At 36.4% G+C, this 15,983-nt stretch overlaps 1 protein-coding gene across 3 annotated transcripts in view; it reads right to left on the bottom strand.

The window, feature by feature from the left end:
* The window catches only part of FGL1 (fibrinogen like 1), a 35,205-nt gene extending 22,126 nt beyond the window's left edge, over positions 1–13,079 (bottom strand). The window contains exons 1-2 of one of the 3 annotated variants that reach the window (XM_054498511.2): positions 13,018–13,079; positions 8,091–9,050 (exon numbers count right to left, since the gene is read on the bottom strand). The gene's annotated coding sequence lies outside the window, so the exon portion shown is untranslated. Of the gene's footprint in view, positions 1–7,884; positions 7,979–8,090; positions 9,051–13,017 lie in introns of those variants that run through there. The other 2 variants (XM_054498510.2, XM_054498512.2) reach the window with 2 other exon arrangements.
* Between the last annotated feature and the right edge of the window lie 2,904 nt (positions 13,080–15,983).

The following is a 15,983-nucleotide window of genomic DNA, read 5'->3' on the forward strand; positions in this document are numbered from 1 at the left end:
CCTCCTTCATGCACCTGGGAGAGGTATAAAAGGTATGGGCACACTATTCTGCTTATTTCTTTCAACGTAAATCTTCTTTCGGAAGAGAGGCATATTTTACATTTCGTTCTCTGTGCATATCAAATGGTCTAAAGAGAAACACCAAATTTCTGTATTACAACACTGGGCAGAAATTCATATGACAGCAATTAGTCATTACTTAACCCTTTCACCCAACATTGTGAACAAAATAACCAAGATGGGCCGGGTGTGGTGGCTCACGCCTGTAATCCCAGCACTTCGAGAGGCCAAGGTGGGCGGATCACGAGGTCAGGAGTTTGAGACCAGCCTGGCCAACATAGTGAAACCCTGTCTCTACTAAAAATACAAAAAATTAGCTATGTGTGGTGGCAGGTGCCTATAATCCCAGCAACTTGGGAGGCTGAGGCAGGAGAATTGCTTGAACCTGTGAGGTGGAAGTTGTAGTGAGCAGAGATCACGGCACTGCACTCCAGCCCAGGTGACAATGCGAGACTCTGTCTCAAAAAAAAAAAAAAAGTATCTCTAGACCCATTTTTCCAGTAAAGTTATCCTTTTAAACAAATGATATAATTTGTAGCAACAATTTATAAGAACTCTGGCATTTCACTCTTTATTTTATCTTAGTAAATATTTTTTCTTTAAAATTCAATCATATATTGAGTATGTACCTACCTTAGGCCCAGTGATAGAAATAGTAGATATTTTCATATGTAACTTATTAAAAATAATTGATTATACTAAAATATTTGCTTATATTAAAAATAGAGAAAATTAACTTTCTGACATTTCAAACGTTTACCAATGTGAAAAAGAAACACCCTCTGTGTATTTTTATAAAAGATAAAATGGGGTGAGAATAGGATTGCAAAGGAACAGAAGTAGTGACCAAATTAGAAGAAAAGATGATTAGGTTTCCTATCAATTAATATTTGCTAATTAATATAATAAGCTTAGAATTATTTAAGGAACACTTTTCCAGGTCACCTTTATTATTGTCATGAAAGATAAAATCATTTTCTTTAAGATAAAAACATTGACTGCACTAAAGAGTCATCATCTGCAATGCAATAGTGTCCTGAATCTCGTATTCCCAGATGTCAAGATTATGTCTACAAATTAAGAAAATTTCAAGTTGAAATAAGTATTCTAAACCAAAGACATCTGATGTTAGGAGCAAACACATTTTCATTCTGATCCTGGGGGTAGTTTCATGTTTCTTTTGTTTTTCTTTTTTTGTCTGAGGGTTCTTGGGAACACTCCTTATTCATTGTGGCTGAATTTTTTCAACATCAGCGTTGAATTCTACAAAGGATTGTATCAGATATAAATCAATAGTCAATAATTTTATTAAGAAGTAAAAACCATCCATTTAAACTGAATTACAGGAGGAAAATATATTTGTACAGAAGGCTTAGAAAAAAACAATAACAATAAACTAGAATGAGATTATTTCAAGCATATATTTTCTAATTATTCGTAGGTAAACTTTTAAAAATTGAATGGATTCTAGTCCTCTAATCCCTGTCCCTAGAAAATGACTGACCTACAGCATGCTTTAGTATCTTTTCTTCACAATAAGAGAATAATATTTTAATAATGACACAGAATAATTGCTAAACAGGCTTGTTGGGACAATTACCGTAGTTCCACAAAGATGCCAAGCAGCCTGCATGGCCTGGGGCATTATATAAAAATGAGCTAGCCGTTCAAGTAGAATGTATCTCTGCAAGGCTGCAATATTACTTACATTAAAGGGCCCATCAAGGGGACAAGGGCTATTTCCCCAAGTCTAACATGTGGATTGGAATAATAAGGAATATTCATCTGAGACCATATTGTGTTTGTGTTTGGGCATCACTAAACACTCTGCCAAACTGTGGCTGGGCATGGTGGCTTATGCCTGTAATCTCAGCACTTTGGGAGGACGAAGTGGGAGGATCACCAGAGGTCAGGAGTTCAAGACCAACCTGACCAACATGATAAAACTCCATCACTTCTAAAAGTACAGAAATTAGCCAGGTGTGGTGGTGCACGCCTGTAATCCCAGCTACTCGGGAGGCTGAAGCATGAGAATCACTTGTACCTGGGAGGCGGAGGTTGCAGTGAGCTGAGATTGTGTCATTGTAGTTCAGCCTGGGTGACAGAGCGACACTCCACCTCAAACAACAACAACACTATCAAAACACTATCAAATTTTAATTGGCCATTTTATTTTATTTCATCAGCCTCACAGTGAAAATAAGAAAACAAGCACAAGGATGCTTATGCTTTCTCCAGGACCATTCAACCTCTGGGGATATCCTCTGGGAATATCTCCCAAATCTCCTGAACCTCTTTCCTTATTGCCTGGTTAATCCTTTCTTACTGTATTAGGTTGAACCATAAGAAATGGCAGATGTTTGAACATTTCTGACTTAGAAAAATGGCAATTTCATTGTTTCAAATTAATGCATATTGGTTAGATAGGAAGAACACACTTGAAATCATTATAACCATTTATACTACAAAGAATACCAAAAAAAATAGGTTCAAAATATACTGTTTGCAGCTTACTTGATAAGAGAGAGAACAAATTGGCAAGAATCTGTTTTTATACCAATGCTGCCTCCCATGTTAATACATTAATGTGTGCCATTTAAAATATGTTTACAAAATTGCTAATACATCACCAACACATGGAATCTCATGGTTTTGCCATCAGCTAATCTTCACGATGTCTTTAGAAGACAAATTATGTTTACTTTTTACTAAAGGAAGCTAAAATTGTGAAGCAAAGTAACTTTCCTAAGGAAAGACTCTATGTTCAAAATTTATACAACATCCAATCATTTCTCACCACTTCTATTGCTACTATCTGGCCCAAGCTACCATTGGAAGATTCCAAACTTTTTTTAGAATTACAATGAGACAACATTCTATACTGAGCCTTTCCTGGGCAAACCGGGATATTTGGTCATCCACCAACAAAGCTTTACATAATCTGTGAGCATCCACCTCCCCAACACACCTCCTTTCCCATCATTTTTGCCTGTTCTGGCTACACAGGCCTCTTTGGCATTTTTGGAACACCCTGAAATACACAGACTTCTCAGGGCAATTGCACTTGCTGTTCTCTCTACCTGGAATGCTCTTCTGAAAATCTCTGTGGTTTGTTCCATGACATCCTTCAGGTCTTTGCTCAGGTATTCCCTTCCCAGAGATACCTTCCCTGACTACCACATATAAAGTAACAACTGTCCCCCATTGTCTTAGTCCATTCTCATTTTATAAATTTACCCAGTAAAGATCTGCCTGAGACTGGGTAATTTACAAAGGAAAGAGGTTTAATTGACTCACAGTTTGCCATGACTGGGGAGGCCCCAGGAAACTTACAATCATGGTGGATGGGGAAGCAAACATGTCCTTCTTCACATGATGGCAGGAAGGGGAAGAGCCAAGCAAAAGCCCCTTGTAAAACCATCAGATCGTGGGAGAACTCACTATCACAAAAAGAGCAGCATGGTGGTAACTGCCCCCGAGATTCAATTACCTTCCACTGGGTCCATCCCACAACATGTGGGATTACGAGAACTACAATTCAAGATAAGATTTGGGTGGAGACACAGGCAAACAACATCACCCATACACTTCATATCTCTATTACAATGGATTAAGTTTCTCCTTAGGACTTATCACCAAATATAATGAAATATTATAATATATGTGTTTATTGTCTACCCACTCCAACCACCATCTGCAATGTAAGCGCCAAGAGGTGAGTGGCTACATCTATTATGTATACTGCCCTAATGCTGAGTGGATAGTTAGGTACTGTACTAGTTTCTTGAGGCTACCATAACAAATTACCATAAACTGAGTGGCCTAAAACAACAGGAGTTTATTATCTCACAGTTCTGGAGGATACAAGTCCAAAATCAAGAACAGGGCCATACGTCCTTCAAAGCCTCTAGGAGAAAATTCTTTCTGGTCTCTTCTAGCATTTGGTGGTTGCCAGCAATTCTTGACATCCTTTGACTTGTGGCAATATCACTCTGTTCTCTGATACCATCTTCACATGGCTGTCTTTCCTCTGTGTGTGTCTGTGTCTAAATTTCCCTCTTCATATAAGGACATCAGTCATTGGATTAGGGTCTGCCCTAATCCACTATGACCTCATCTTAACTCAGTTACATGTAAAAAGACCCTATTTGCAAATGAGATCACATTCACAGGTAATAAAAGTTAGGAATGAACATATTTTGGGGGGCACAATTGAACCTAGCACAGGTACTCAACAAAATATCTATTGAATAGATGAGAAGAAAATTTGTAAACCTAAACTAGAATTGTAGAAATTCTCAGAATCTGTTATTGTAATTTCACAGTTGCTTATGGGAGATCAAATTTTTTGTGTCTGTTGAATTTATAAGATGTCTTTATCAGATTCCCTCCATCTTCAGCCTTCCAGCAACAACAAAAATAACTAATTACTCTTAATGAATTATGCTTTTCATAAACTTTTGTGATTTGCAAATATCTCATGTTAATATGTAATAGCTTATTTTGGTTTTAAAAGAGATATTTGGATTTATAAAATCCCAAAAGAAAATATATAACTGAAAACATAATACCTAAGATATTTAAAAGTTGGCTCTCTCCTGGGCCAAGGTCATTACCATAGCTATCTCATAATAAGTTTTTAGTTTGACTCATGTTTTCAGTTGGCAATAAATATGTTTTTTGAGCAAAATTATAATAGCTATGTTGCTTTTTAAATTTGTACCCTTGTGTCTTTAACTATCTAATTTTAAAATTTATCACAAAACTCAAGTAGCAAAAAGGAAAAAAATAAATGCCCTTACGCAAATGGCGATTTCTTAAGCATAATCAATTGCGTAGTCACAGACATACAATCATAAAGTATTTTTCATGTTACAGAAAATAAGAAACAAAAGCATTTTATTATAAGGAAGCAAAAGAAAATAAAGATGGAAAACAAAATACTAAAAAAAAAAATAAAGAGATTTTAGAAATAGCCTTGTTCCCCGAGACTAGAACATGCAGACAAAACATAATTAAAGGAAATGACATCATTCAGTCAAATATCATCAACACTAGAGGCTCAGAGAGGGAAAATTGTTCACCTAAAGAAATAAAAGAGACTTTCACTAAGTATATTCACACTAGTCTGGGAAATCAGCATAACGACATGACATAAATACCATTTATTTATGACTTCAACTCAAATTGTTCTTCTGACTGAAAATAACCAATGTATTTAATGGATTACTGATTAGGATTTTTCCTTGATAAATGAAACTGCTAAGGATCAGTAGTAAAAATAATGTGCTCTTTTTTTTAATGTGACAGGAAACAAATCTTCATTATTTTAATCCACTCCCAGATAATATTCAGGAGTCAAAAATTAAAAATCATGAAATGTCTGTATCTTCTAGACTTTGCTTTAATGCTATTTGTGGAAAATTTTTTTTATTTGGTTCAAGTTTTCTTATGCATTTGTGGGATCAAGTACTTTATTTCAGAAGTGAATAAATTAGCTTAAAAAGTTAGAGCTTAGCTGGGCGTGGTGGCTCATGCCTGTAATCCCAGCACTTTGAGAGGCTGAGGCGTGCAGATCACTTGGGTCAGGAGTTTGAGACCAGCATGGCCAACATGGCAAAACCCCGTCTCTACTAAAAATACAAAGAATTTAGCCGGGTGTGGTGGCACACACCTTTAATCCCAGCTACTGTGTTGGTTGAGGCATGAGAATTGCTTGAACCTGGGAGACAGAGGTTGCAGTGAACCAAGATCACACCACTGCACTCCAGCCTGGGTGACAGAGTGAGACTCCGTCTCAAAAAACAAACAAACAAACAAACGACAACAACAAAAAACACCTAGAGCTTAAAAAAGAAATTTTCTTATTCCAGTGTTTGATTCTGGCTCTTGCATAAATGGAAGTATGTTTGAAAATGTTCTGGGTGATGCACCTATATATCATATAATTTTACCTATGCACACTGTATACATATGTATATGTATATACATAACATTATTATACATAATTATGTATATATTATAGATTATATTACATATACATTATATAAGTTATATAAATATTGCTTAGCCTTAGATTTAGTAAAAAATAAAGGGCTAATGAAATTTTTTTGACAGGCCTCTGTCTCTTGATGTCCTGAAATGTTCATCTCATTACCATTAAGATAATCCAATAATCAAAAAGGCACCCCCTAGTCTGGTAGCATATAAACAATAAAGCATTTCAAAACGTAATTATATATATTTAGAAAGTCATTGTATTACTTTGGTTAGCTTTAGAATAATTCCTGAGAATATCTTAAGTTCTCTAAAATTTTCATTTTCCTCATTTGTAATTCTAACCAACATTCTCTGTAATATTGAAGAAATGCTAAGCATTAAGAAACTTGCTTTGAAATTCTGGTCTCCATCACTCATTATAGTAAACCATTATTTATTCTGCACATCTGGCTTACAGTGAAGTTGTATCAAATTATTCTGTTCATTTATTGCACAATTAGTTGTATTTCTTTTATAATATTTTTGCTTTAGGCAGTTTCAAAACTTTTAATTATTATAAAATTAAAATTGTTATCAAATGGCTGTTCTTTGGTGGACTATATTATTTTACATAATTTTAATACTATAAATTCTAATTTCTTCCCCACTACATCTAAAAAAATATTTAATTAATTACACTGCATTAAATTTAAAGATGAAGACATTAAATCTGTAAATGAAGAGTCTACAGATAATATATAATTTTTAAAAACAATTACAAAACAGAAGTACATTCGTAGCATGTAAACATTTCAAAACTGGTATGTTTTAAGCGAGCCATTATAAAAGGATATATAAAAGAAATAAAAAGGAAGGAAAAAGTTATTGAACGAAGTATGTTTAATAAGTTAGCATTCACAAATGGACTATAACCTAAGTCAGGGAGTTAAAAATGTACCCATAAACACAAGCTTAGAGACTCCTTTTAAGCTATTTCCTTCCAAAATTTTTCCTCTTTCTGAAAATGGAATATAGCTGCTTTTGTATTTTTCTTAAGAATCCATACTCACTGAAAGCCTTACAAAGCTAAATATATTTGATCCCTCAAGAAATGCAATAAAGAAAAATATTTCCGAAGTTTTTTTACTTCTGAAGTGAAAACTGTCATATAGTCCATTTTATTTTTAATTTTTTATAATGAAACTGTAAACCTATCATTTACATGAAACTCCCATGCAATTCATTCAAAATGTAAAGGAAATTATACAGAGTGAGACTCCGTCACAAAAAACAAACAAACAAACAAACGACAACAACAAAAAACACCTAGAGCTTAGAAAAGAAATTTTCTTATTCCAATGTTTGATTCTGGCTCTTGCATAAATGGAAGTATGTTTTGAAAATGTTCTGGGTGACGCACCTATATATCATATAATTTTACCTATGCATACTGTATATATATGTATATGTATGTACATAACATTATTATACATAATTATGTATATATTATAGATTATATATACATTATATAAGGTATATAAATATTGCTTAGCATTAGATTTAGTAAAAAATAAAGGGCTAATGAAATTTTTTTGACAGGCCTCTGTCTCTTGATGTCCTGAAATGTTCATCTCATTACCATTAAGATAATCCAATAATCAAAAAGGCACCCCCTTGTCTGGTAGCATATAAACAATAAAGCATTTCAAAATGTAATTATATGTATTTAGAAAGTCATTATATTACTTTGATTAGCTTTAGAAAAATTCCTGAGAATACCTTAAGTTCTCTAAAATTTTCCATTTTCCTCATTTGTAATTCTAACCAAATAAGGTATATACATACCTTATTTGTATATCTGCATATCTGTAACAAAAGATACATAATTCTAAATCTCTTCTCCAAGATGCAGAAGCAGAATTCTTGCTAGTCAACCTGACTTCTTGCAAAAGCTAATGGTTGTTACCTGAGTTTTGGTTACTATCATACCTGTGAAATAAATTAGCATTATTACAAGCATGTCAAAAAAGCAGAGACATTAAATAACTTGCCTAAAGTCAGAAGTGAGTCAGAGACCCAGCTCAGGCTCCATCCAGACACTCTGCTTCCCAGGATCCTCTAATTGCATTCAGAATTTGTAATTATTTCTCCATTATTTGATTAGAAATAGGGACAATGTTGATTCTGGCTTCAATCCAGAAACAAACATGTGGACACTGGTTTAACTGAAACAAAGCTAAAAGAGAAGATTCAAGGACAAATCCCAATACTCTGATATTTTTCTTTTTTCCCCACTTGTATGACTTTTTGTGAAAGATCCAATAATATATCTTTATAAAGATACATATATTTTACAACTTATTATTATGTTCTTTCAGAGAATTTTTGTACTGTAACTTCAATAATGTTCCATTGAAGATTAAGTAAAACCAAAGTCCAGCTGAAACTTTGCTTTGTATTAAGGGTAATAACATTTTACCCATAAAGATATGAATTAATATGTCATCTCAACTAAAATATGGAGATAAGCCAAATTTTTCCTAGTTATAAAAAACGAGGCAGGTTAATAATTGCCAAGGTGAAATGGTCAGTTTATTTGCTCTCTAAGAAAAACAAAAGTATTCCCTGAGGTGCAAAATTGTGAAATTTAACTGGAAGCATCAATTATACTCTGGACAAGTTGTTCCTTTTGTTTTAAAATCCTGTAGAAGATTTTCTAATGTGTAATCAGCACTTGTTAGCTCCTTTAATCATATTGTGCAACAGTTTCATATTGGAAATCCGGGTTCATCATTTCTTCTTTCCTTCTGATGTAACTCAAGCAGTTGTTTGCCATTTGTCCTGTGGTCCCTATTTATTCACTCAGATTCCAGTAAAATACCTAAGTTTTGTTTTCTTTCTGTTCTTTGTTATCTACTGGACTTGAGCACTGACGATGTTTGGTCTTCCCGTTAAACATCCTCCTGTCCTTCACGTGGACATTTGAAGGGAAAGGTAATCCTGTTGATTTACTGGAAAGAAGAAGAAGAAAAAAAGCCACTTAGGCTGAAGTGATTTGCACACACACAGAAGAAGTGGAAATTATACATTCATAATTGTAGAGAATTCAAGCTGCTAATGTTAAATTTCAAAAGCAAAAATACGGGATTATTTGGCTAATTCGATAGTTACCTCTGTGGTAAAATGACATATTTTGAAATACAAACTTATCTTTCCTTCTTGTATGCCTTTAGCTTTCCCCCCATTCAAGCAATAATTTAGCCTTGTGTTCATTTCCTCACTGGAGGGACATAATATTAACAGCAGCTAACATGTGGTATACTTACCATGTGCTAAACATGGTAATTATATCAACTCACTCAGCCACACAGCCCTATAAGTAGGTACTGTTAATGATCTCCATTTCACAAATGAGGAAGCCGAGGCACAGAGGTTTAAGTGGCTTGCATGAGGTCACACAGCTAAGAAGAGGCGTAGCTGGGCTCAAAGGCAATCCTGCTCAGAATCTGTGCTCTTTTCTACTAAAGGTAGACTATGCTGTCTTTCGGAAACTTGGCTGGCATCATTGCCTCAGGAGAAACTCTCAAAAGTTAATCAGGCAGTAAGGACTACTCTAGGGCCAATATTTTGTGGAGGAATTCCAAAAGCCAAATTTTCTTGGAGTAACATTATTCCATAGATGCACTGCCATAACATGGTGGAAGAACTATCATCAGGAAAGGTCAAAATTATGGCCAGGTGCAGTGGCTCACGCCTGTAATCCCAACGCTTTGGGAGGCTGAGGCAGGTGGATCACCTGAGTTCAGAAGTTCGAGAACACCCTGGCCAACATGTCAAAACCCCATGTATTTTTAGTTTCTACTAAAACTACAAAAATTATCCAGGTGTGGTGGTGGGCGTCTGTGGTACCAGCTACACGGGAGGCTGAGGCAGGAGAATTACTTGAACCCAGGAGGCGGAGATTGCAGTGAGCCGAGATCGCGCCACTGCACCCCAGCCTGGGTGACAGAGCAAGACCCTGTCAAAAAAAAAAAAAAAAAAAAAAAAGAAAAGAAAAGAAAAAGAAAAAAGCAAGAAAGAAAAGAAAAAGTTGTGACCTTGCACAATTGCACCAAAGCTATGAAAGGACAATGAGACCTGAGATCACTGGCTGAAAGAAGTACAAGAAAAGAATGATATAATAGGACAACAGGTACAGTCCCACCAAGATAAGGCTGAGTAGGCTCTCAAACAGATTAAATGGACACTGTCAATTTATTTTCCCTTCTCCTTTTGAAATACCTTTTTCAGAGAACTCTTCAATTAACACATCAGTTACAGCACAATTTTCGTCCAAACCCTCTGGACCCTGTACTGTGCCTGCCAGACTGAACACCTGTCCACTATTTGATACTTGACCCAGTCCCTGTGGGAAGGTTTAATTCCAGATCTCCCCTCCTCCAGTTCACCCAAGCTCGCAGCAAGGAACATATCTGCTTAAGGCTGCATGAGGAACTAGACTCAGACAACTGATCTTATATCCTTGACTGTATTGTACCAGCATAAATTTCTGATGGTTATATTTTCCAAACTTGACTCCCAGTTCAGGGGGCACCCTTTTATGGGACTTATAAAACTCCATGCTCTGATTACAATAACATTTTAAACTTCAAATGTGCCCTTTATTAAAATATTTAGAATGGAGTGTATTGTAGGTATCAAGGAAAGGGGTTGTTAAGAACAGTCTTCCTTCCACACAACTAGCAGAGCCTCCTCAGGTGGAGGTAATCAAATTCCTTCCTAAAATGCTGGTTTCAATGTCATCTCAGACAGAGTCCTGAAAAACTAGAAAGTTTATTTGCACATAACATAGGTCTCAGAAATTTCTATGGAGAAGCATTTTAAAATTAATAAAACTAAGCCAATTTTACTGGTGAGTTATCCTAAATATTCCCATTGTTGATGTAACTAGCAGAAAGTTTAATAGATGCTCAAGAAATAGTTCCACTTTCACACACACTTTCTGGGAAACATTCTGACAATATGAACTAGAAAAATAAGGGTAAAGGTGGATAACGAGAAAGACGAAGAAAATGAACCAAGAAAAATGAGGTGCTTTGTAATGTGTCAACTTGGGTAGGCCGAACTACACTTCCCAGAATTCCTTTTGCCTTATGTTTTCCTTTAAGAGCAATTGGCGGGCAGAAAGGAAGTGGCAGCCATCTTTGTAGCTCTCCCATGCTGTCACGTATCTCGTTGGCTTTAAAATACTGGCTAAGCCTCCAGCTGTTTCACTTCCTTTCCGATATAATTTGGAGCCTCCTTTGGCACATAACAAATGGTCTGGCTTCTGTAGGACACCCACATCAACCAAGGTCAGAGGCAACAAGAGCTGACACAGGTTTCTGTCCGTCCTCATAGATTCCAGCTCATGCTTCTATTACGCTCATCTACGCTCTGACTTAACTGCAGTTCCTACTTCAAGCTCCAACATCATTCGTGGAGACAGCTGCCTTTCAAAGAGTACTTAACCAGCTCCCGTGGTTGTATTAAGTCAAATCCCTTATATATCCTGGAAGCTCTGCTTCTCTGAACTCTGCCTGTAACTCTGAGGCTCCTGGACAGAAAAGCCGAATGCCACAGAAGGAATTTTCTCACTGCACCGTTGTTTCTTCCTTCCCAGAGCCCTCTGTTCTTTTGCTCACATCTGGATTGCTCTCCCTCTAGGCCTGCTAGAGTGAGAGCATGTTAAAAGTAATACTGATAGACATTTGGCAGATCCCCTCAAATGTGTAGCTTCAGGTTCCACACAACCTGTGTCCTCCCCTGCATACTAGTTAAGATAAAATGAAACGCTTATTCACTACTCATCTTTTCAGAGCTTTCTCACCTATGTGTTTGGATTTTTCCCCTCTGATTATCAAACTAACTTTAAATAGGTTCCCTAGCAAGAAGAGTGCAAAAGATGTTTTCTTATTTTTTTTCTGCCATTAAAAAAAAAAAAGTGTTCTTGCTAAGGAATATGTTTGTTTTTCTTTCTGTGTGTATGCAAGGACTGTGGACTGGCATTTATTTTATGCTTCTGAATAATAACATCTTTCTTATCAAAGAAGAATCTCCCCGGAAGGTCACATGTCATTAAAAAAGCAATTTCAACCAAATACACATAAATTCTAATAGAAAACAGATTTTTTACCCATAACACATGAAGAAGAAATTTAGCTATATTGTATAAAAATATGTGAGGAAAAAAGAAAACAAGAACTCGTGTTAAGTAAAACCACATTTTAAAATATACCTTTAGGAACACGGAAGATGGAAGGTATCACAAGATACCTGCTTTCATTCTACTCCTCGGTGATGATGTATCTGCTTTTTTTTTTTTTTTTTTTTTTTTTTTTTTGGTGAATTTGCAGTGTATCTTTTCATCCTGATGCCTAAATCCAATATCTATGTGTGCCTCTTTTCTCCAGTTTTTAGATTCTTAAAATATTATCTCTTCACGAAGTTTTCAACTAATTGGAAAATGCATGATTTCTACCACTATGACAATATCTGAAAGTAGAATCCTCAGGGTTGCAAGCTATTCTGACAAAATTTCTGAACTCCAGAAGAAAATGTAAAAATATACATTTGACAAAAACATATTTGCCCATTTGAATTTAAATTTTGTCTTTTTTTCTCAGTTTTTATTTCTAGGAAAAGGAAGACAATCTAAATATAATTTCCTGAGATATAGTTTCCTCCTTTTCCTTCAAAATAACTGTACATTAGGTTGAGAGACAAAAAAAATTCATTGTCTACAATTACACATACTTTCTGATTAATTTGTTGGTTGGCCCACATTTAATTCATCACGCACAACTTATTTTTCTGCATGCGCATTTGGGACAATAACCTGGCATATGAAACCTTAAAAATTTACATTGAAAAATTTATATTTGCACTTGGATGACTTTGCCAATAACTAGAACTCCCTCAAAAACAAAGGCTAGGTACCTGACTCCCATAGGCATGACCAAGAGTACACCACAAAATGATTCCTCTGAGACTGAAATGTTTTTTCCTGCTTCCCCCTCAGAGAGACATTGTGGAAAAATTCTAGAACTTTTAGAATAGACATTGTGTGCTTGACTCCAGCGATCAAAGATTCTGAAATATTGAGGCCCCATTTGAGAGTCATACACTCATACTAGTTTTATTTGTTGTTGTTGTTTATAATCTAAAGAAATGAACTTCAGCCATCTAGAGCAAAAATAATTGGATTTGTTGGAGGGATACTGACTAAGGTAAGTAGTAGAATCAATGACAGACTGATACAAGCCAAGGGAAGGCAGAATAAGGAAAGCTCCAAAAATCTCTCAAAGATGTGTTCTTGGATTTATTCTGTAGTATGCAGCCCTTAAAATGTTTTAATTTCAGTGGAATTCTGGCCTCTGTGTCTGTCCATACAAATCTCACATCCCTAAGAGGGAGAATCCAATTAGCCCAGTCATCCATCTATCTTTCTTTCTCTTTTTCTTTCTTTCTTTCTTTCTTTCTTTCTTTCTTTCTTTCTTTCTTTCTTTCTTTCTCTTTCCTTCCTTCCCTTTTCTTTCTTTCTTTTTTCTTTCTTTCTTTCTTTTTCTTTCTTTCTTTCTTCTTTCTTTTCTTTCTTTCTTTCTTTCTTTTTTTTTTTTTTTGAGACAGAGTCTCACTCTGTTGCCTGGCTGGAGGGCAGTGGTGCAATCTTGGCTCACTGCAACCTCCACCTCCCGGGTTCCAGCAATTCTCCTGCCTCAGCCTCCCAAGTAGCTGGGACTCAGGCATGCACCACCATGCCCAGCTAATTTTTGTATTTTTAGTAGAGATGGGGTTTTACCATGTTGGCCAGGATGGTCTCGATCTCTTGACTTCGTGATCCGCCCACCTCGGCCTACCAAAGTGCTGGGATTACAGGCGTGAACTACCACGCCCAGCCATCTGTATTTCAGTGTACACCTAGATATATGGCATCCACACACTGAGGCCACACCTTTACTCTCTGGCCCCAAAATTTTTGTCAAATGTGGCTGCTGGGTGATCTGTTGTGAGCAAGAAAAGCTCCATAGTATGTGCCATTCTTCTACTACAAAATTAGGAAATTTCAAGAGAAATGAAAAGGGGGGATCTGTCCAGTTTAATGGAAGATTGTCTGGCTCAATAAAGATGCTTGGCAAGCCTAAGACTGCATCTCCAATGACTCTTTCACCAATGAATTAACCATAATACATGCACCCTTTTCTATTGCTGTGATGTATATAGTTGTTACCTTTTTATTTGCCTATTCTAATTTCTATGTACCGTCTCTGAATGAAATAAGTCTTAATTAGCCACCAGCCCTTCTCCTAGCCCATCCACCAAGGCTAGATGTTCTCCTATGTATTTACTTCTCTTATATCACACATCACTATATTGTGTACTGGAGCTTCTCTTTTCATTCCAGGGAGATCAGGGGCTTGTTTTTTCTTATTTCAATATCCACAGCACCCAGCATATGCACACCACACAATAGCAGCTCAGAAATATTTATTATGCATGGAATAGTAATATCGCCTATTTGTAGTAGCATATAATGTAAATATTCAAAATTGGTAACTTGATTAAACTTGATAACTTACATGAAGTGCTTATGACAATGCCTGATAGAAAATATGCAATAAATTTTCGTTTCCTTCTATCTTGAAACAATGTCATGATTGTTTAATTCATTCTGTAAAGAAAGAGGCAGCAGGCTGGCTCCTGGGATTGCTGGCTTACACCTGTAATCCCAGCACTTTGGGAGGCCAAGACGAGTGGATCACCTGAGGTCAGGAGTTTGAGACCAGCCTGGCCAACATGGTGAAATCCCATCTCCACTAAAAATACAAAAACAGCCAGCCGTGGTGGCGGGTACCTGTAATCCCAACTACTTGGGAGGCTGAGGCAGGAGGATCCCTTGAACCTGGGAGGTAGAGGTTACAGTGAGCCAAGATCACACCATTGCACTCCAGCCTGGGCAACAGAGTAAGACCCTGTCTCAAAAAAAAGAGTGAGGCAGCAATGTACAACCAAAGATAATAAATCATTTTATGAAGATAATTCCAATGTTAGATGAGGAAGCCACCATGCCCAGCCTGCTGCCTCATTCTTTACAGAACGAATGAAACAGTCATGATGTTATTCTTAATAATGTAGAACTATTTGTGAAATGCGGATGCAGTGAACGTTGATGCAGATAATACAATGCCCCTAAAGTCATTTTACTAACATTCCCAAATTTACTCATGCTTTAGCACAAGAATTTTACATTTCAGTTAAGAAAGGTGAAAGAAATTTCTTTAATCTGTAATGGAAGACCTTGTAGCAGAACAAAATTGCTACCAAGAGAGTTGAAAAGTAGATAAATATAAGAAAAATGTTTTTGTGACCTGGATTCACAAAGTCTGGGATAATGTTCTTACTCAACAACTATTTAAATTGGGATTCACTGAAAGAAGAGCCTGAGACAAAGATTTGGATACAAGTAGTTTATTTGGGAGGTGATTCCAGGGAGCATAAACAAGGGAGTGGTCAAATGAGATGGAACAGGGAGGAAAGCCAAAAAGTACCTAATGAGTGGTGTACACTCATAGACAACTGAGGCTCCAACCTACTGAAACCTCTGAGAACCCCACATCAGAATTTTCCTCTCAGGTGGCAGGAGACCAAGAGTAGGTATATATCCACCAACCCCAGGTCCTTTTTGCTTGAGGGTTGCCTCTGTGGTATTGATTTCACCTGTTGTAGTATGACCCTTCCACCTGTGCTTTAATCCCCAGCTCCTCGTTTCTTCTCTAGAGCTAGGTTGATTACCTTCCTCTTTTTCACTTTTGACTTCACCCTTTCCTTCCACAGTCGTTTCCCCTTTTTACTCTATGAACAAGCCCAAGTCTGTTAAACCCTAGAAAATTAAAACCTCTCTTATT

The sequence above is a fragment of the Pongo pygmaeus genome, chromosome 7, assembly GCF_028885625.2.
Source record: "Pongo pygmaeus isolate AG05252 chromosome 7, NHGRI_mPonPyg2-v2.0_pri, whole genome shotgun sequence".
NCBI lineage: Eukaryota > Metazoa > Chordata > Mammalia > Primates > Hominidae > Pongo > Pongo pygmaeus.